Below are 6,000 nucleotides of genomic sequence, written 5' to 3' on the forward strand. Positions count from 1 at the left end.
GATGCACCCCACTTCAGTACTTTTTTGCACTACAGTATGCAGAATCCCACTTAAAATATTCCAGTGAGCTTCCCCTCCCTCTTTCATCACTTCAGTTTTGTGGGTTTTGTAAATTTGGAAAGCTTTATTGGTGCCTTGGTTGTTCTTGCTACATTCCTCTGTTTACAGGGAAAGTGAGAAATGACATGGTATGCACCAATGTTAAAAAGTATTTCACTGCCCCGCTGGTGTGGTTAAGTGGTTTAGTGTGGACCCATGCACCAAGAGGTTGCCATGGGAGGGGAGGGAGGTATTGGGGACTGAATTCCCAGTAGGGAGCTTAGACTATGCCTAACACACTATAAGCATATATAAGTGTTTGCTATTCTTTTAAAAAATCTTTATTGTTGAAAGTATTACATATACTCCCTTCCCTCTCCCCACCCCCATTGATCCCCTCTAGCCCACCCCACCCCTCTGCCCCAGGCCTTCACCGCCCTATTGTTTGTGTCCTTGGGTTGGGAATATATGCATACAAGTTCTTTGGTTGATTACCCTCACCACCTCTTCTGTGTTTGCTATCTTATCCTATTTAGCATTAGAATTACTTCATTCCTGGATGAGTTAACATTCTCATTCCACATGTCACATATTTCAGTGAGATATTTCTTCTTAATTTCTAAATACTAGTGGAGTGCCAAATAATTATAGGACAAAATTAATTCCCTTAGTATCATTCCTAGTCTTCCTTCCTTCCTTTCTGCCATTGCTGAATCTATTGGTTTTAATGCATTTTGATGCAAGGGCCATTGGTACTTGCACAGTAGTGGTTAAAGATGGCAGTAGTGAATGTTTTAATTATTATCAACACTGGTAATTTGAACAGTTAATAGTGGAAATTTTCTCATAAGTGACCTGCATGTGACATCTATATGAGTAAAGAAAACTTTATTTTTTTTTCTTTTTAAAAAATGTCTAGCACCCAGCCAGCACAAGTCAGTGGTTGAGCATGAACCTATGAACAAGGAGGTCATGGTTCAATTCTCTGTCAGGGCACATGCCCAGGTTGTGGGCTCGATCCTCAGTATGGGACATGCAAGAGTCAGGGGATCAATGGTTCTCTCTCATCATTGATTTTTCTGTCTCCCTATCCCGTCCTCTCTGAAATCAATAAAAAAATATTTTAAAAAATGTCTAGTTTCTGGAATTGGTACCAATAATGTTTAATTTAATATTCCTGCTTTATATAAAAATTTGAAATAAAGATTCTTTAGGTAGTATTGAGATAACATTTAGATTTTATATGATACAAGCTTCTTGGTTATAATTAATGTATTTTGCTAAAAGACAGAAATTTGTTTTTGTGACTAGTCTTTCTCCTTCTGGCTCTTGTTCAAAGACTCAATGAATTCTGTATCTAGATAGAGAATTGATAGAACTCATATAAGTAGAAATTGAATGCAGTGTTTTGGGTGAAGTTTGGAATTTTTAAGTAAGCTTCTCTGATAAAGTGAGTTTTCGTACAGTGCTTTTTTTTTTTATCAGATCTAAAATATTGATTAACATTTTAGTTATTTTGTATACTGCCCAGAGAAAATTCCTATCTTCCCTTTAGGTGTGTTATCAACACCGTTTTGGGTTTCTACATAGATTTAAAGAAATTGGTAAGATATTAATTTTGCAGGTTACTGTACATGAAGTACTAGCCTCTCTCTGACTAATAGCTAACTTGAGTTAACCAGTATCGTATTTTTCAATATTGTCAGAATAACATAAACATTTTCTGTTCCTGGAAATAATGAAGGTAAAAATATGCTCAGAACTGTACCTCCTCCGACAGAGACTGGTCACTTTGGTCAGGGTCTTTCAGCAGGGTCTTACAGCACAGTGGTCAGGAAGTGACCAACACGTTCTAAGGTTTGAGCCATCCCTCACTACGTCCTGATTGGTCAACAGCAACGCATAGGGAACAATTTATGGTATAGCTTTGTTAGGACCTTATCTGCGTTCCTTGAGCTTCATTGGTCCACTCAGGCGGTGGTTGGGGGAGTTAGGACATTTCTGGCATTCCTGTGGTCACTCCCTGGTGGGGAGGGGAGGGGGGTCAGGCTGAAGACCCAGCTCTACAAGTATGGGGATAGTCAGTTTTGCTTTGTTCTTTCAGTATTTTCATAATTTCTATAATAATAGCTTGTGTTGGAAATCCATCCCCACCCCTCCCATGCACCCATTCTTCAAAGAATACAAAGAGCAGAAAACAAAACCCAAGTACTGCATTCATTAGCATTTCAAACTACATTTTTTCAATAAATTGAGATTATTTTAATTTTTACATGAATTTAAATGGAGGAGGCATTTACTTAGTTATGTAACAGAATTTTTGGCAGTCTTAACCAAAATATCTTTGTACAAAATTTATTGTGTATAACTATCACCATATAATAAAATCTTCTCTATTTAGAACCATATATTGTCCACTGTAATAGTATTAAATGGGTACTGATGTTGACTGAACTCAGCAATGTTATTTGATTGTTTTAGATAATGCTTGATCTAATCTGGCAGATTTGTTTATAGCTGAGAATGTAGATAAATGAGAAATTATTGTTATGTATAGTTTTCTGTGGCCTCATTCTTTTCTGTTAAAAAAATATATTTTTATTGATTTCAGAGAGGAAGGGAGAGGGAGAGATAGAAACTTCAATGATGAGAGAAAATCATTGATCAGTTGCCTCCTGCACACTCCCTACTGGGATTGAGCCCTCAACCTGGACATGTGCCCTGACCAGGACTGTGACCTGGTTCATAGGTCAGCGCTTGACCACTGGGGCATTCTGGCCAGGTTTGAACATCTTTTCTTGTGGTTGTTAGCCATTTATATATTTTCTTTGGAAAACTGACTATTAATGTCCACTGCCCTTTTTTTTTTTGTTTGGATTGTTAGTCTTTTTGTTATTGAGTTATAAGACTTCTTTTTAAAAAAATATATTTTATTGATTTTTTACAGAGAGGAAGGGAGAGGGATAGTTAGAAACATTGAGAGAGAAACATTGATCAGCTGCCTCCTCCACACTCCCTACTGGGTATGTGCCCACAACCAAGGTACATGCCCGTGACTGGAATTGAACCTGGGGCCCTTGAGTTCGCAGGCTGACGCTCTATCCACTGAGCCAAACTGGTTAAGGCTATTAGACTTCTTTATATATTCTGGACATTAAACCTTTATCAAATTATGACTTGCAAATATTTTATCTTATTCTGTAGATTACTTCATTTTATTTATAATGCCCTTTAATGCACAGAAAATTTAAATTTCTATGAAGTCTACTTATTTGTTGTTGTTGTTGATGTCACTGTGCTTTTGCATCAAATTTAAGAATCCGTATCCAAATCTGAGGCCATGAAGATTTACCCCTGTGTTTTCTTCCAATAGTTTTATCATTTTGACTCTTAGTAGTGGTCCAACTTTATTCTCTTGCATGTGGTTTTCCAGTTGTCCTTGCATTTTTCCAGTCTTTGTCATCACATGGTCCCTGTGTGTTTCTGTCCTCACAGAGCTGTCTCATAAGGATACTAGTCATATCGGATTGGGGGCCCATCCAACTCCCAACACGATCTCATTTCAACTTACTTAATCATATCTGCAGTGATTTTCTTTCCAAACAAGTCCACGTTCTGAGTTATTAGGGGTTAGGTCCTTAGCATATCTTTATTCAGGGGAACCCCTAATGAAGGACCATATTTACATATAAAATGAATACATAGATAAATTAGAAAATACTTATATTAAAACAAAATAGAATGAAATCTAATCTTCTAATCTTTGTCCAGTCAAAGGTGATTTAGCATCTTTTAAACATCAACATAGTTGTTATTAACATAAAATCATTGTATTTTGTATGGGCAAAATGCTGGTTAATAGGCATTCTATAATACTGAATTCATCTGGTCTTTTTCCAGGTTCCTGGGAAGGAATCTACAAAACCTTGGGACTTCCTGAGTCATAAGACTGTCTTTGTTATTCGAGGTTGGGCCCTGGGATCAGGGCCTGTGATTGTGCTACTGAGGTGATTTATGTTAGGCTCTTAGATAGTTTCAAGATTGGGCCTGGTCAAGATGGAAAGACTAACCATGTGATTAGAGAATGGGGACTTCGGGCTGGGTATATCTGTCAGATATCCAGGGATAGGGGATAGGAGTGAGTTTAGTCACATGGCTAATGATTCAATCAATCACATCTATGAAGAGATCTTCATCTGACTGGTCTTTATAATAAAATTGTAATGGTATTATAGTGCTTTTCTGCGTTCTATGAATTTTTTTTTTTTTTTTTAGCATATTATCAAATTTGAAGGGATCCTGGGATACTTCAAATTTATAGCCAGATGTTTTGGTGACTTGGGGACCCTGAACATGCAGCTGGTGTCTGAAATGAGGCCAATATTATTGGGAACAATGAAGTCTGTGCTAGTTTCAGGCAGGCAGTTAGTGTCAGAATTGAATTGCATTTATTGCGATAGGATTTTCAGTTGAATAAATGCATTTATTGTTTGCATTTATATGGCTCTTTAATCTTTAAAGTAATATTTTCTCTGTAGTGTCATTTTGTTATTTTATTGTCTTATTACGAGAGCAGTCAACTTTTGAAGTCCTAATTTGTAGACTAGGTAAAACCTAGTATTTGTTTCTCTAGCAGCCAATATTTTAAGGAATTTTATTGCTTTATTAGCATTGATTTGAAATCATATTAAAACTTATTTCAGCTATATATTCCATTATAGGTGGTTGTCAAGATTAAAAGCGGCGTAGAAGGCTTGGCTTTTAATATTATTTAAGAATTAGAAATAAAACTTCCCTAAGTCAGATAATTTAAGTAACATTTGTGACTTATTTGGGAAGATGATGTTATTATTTGTTAGTTCCACTGATGAAAGAAGAATGATATGTAGCAGAATGAAATTGGGCCCCTATCTTATACCACTCACAGTAATTGAAATGAATTCGACACTTAAATCTAAGACCCGAAACTAAAGCTCTTAGAAGAAAGCACAGGGGAAAAACTCTTTGACATTGGTCTCAGCAATGATTTCTGGACATGACACCAAAAATATAAGCCATAAGAGCAAAACTGATGCAGTGGGACTACATCAGACTAAAAAGCTTCTGTACAGCAAAAGAAACAGTCAACAAAATGAAAAGGTAGCCTAAAGAATGGGAGGGAAATATTTGCAAGTCCTATATCTGTAAGAGGGTAATATCCAAAGTATATAAAGACCTACAATGGATTAGTGAAAAAACAAACAACCTGATTAAAAATGGGCAGAGGTTCTTTAATAAATGGGGTTGGGAAAATTGGACAGGCACATGCAAAAAATATGAAACTAGACCACCGGCTTACACCATACACAAGAATGAACTCAAAATGGGTAAAAAACTTAAATGTAAAACACAAAACCATAAAACTACTAGAAGAAAACATAGGCAGTAAAATCTTAGACATCTCTCACAGCAATATTTTTGCCAATATGTCTCTGAGAACAAGGGAAACTCAAGAAAAGATAAACAAATGGGACTACATCAAGCTAAAAAGCTTCTGCACAGCAAAAGAAACCATCAATAAAATGAAAAGAGAACCTACTGTATGGGAGCTATCTTTTGATCCAGTGATCCCACTTCTGGAAATATGTCCTAAGAATCCCAAAACACCAGTCAGGAAGAATAAATGCACTCCTATGTTTATAGCAGCATTATTTACAACTAGAGGCCCAGTGCATGAAATTCATGCATGGGAGGGGGGTGTCCCTCAGCCCGGCCTGCAGTCACAATCTGGGACTGCTGGCTCCTAACCGCTCGCCTGCCTGCCTGCCTGCCTGATTGCATCTAATCGCTTCTGCCTGGCAGCCTGATTGCCCCCTAACCACTCCCCTGCCGGCCTGATGGATGCCTAACTGCTCCCCTATCAGCCCGATCACCCCCAGCTGCCCTCTCCTGCAGGACCGGTCACCCCCAACTGCCTTTCCC

This window comes from Myotis nattereri (genome assembly GCF_964212035.1).
Source record: "Myotis nattereri genome assembly, chromosome: 7".
NCBI classification, from domain to species: domain Eukaryota; kingdom Metazoa; phylum Chordata; class Mammalia; order Chiroptera; family Vespertilionidae; genus Myotis; species Myotis nattereri.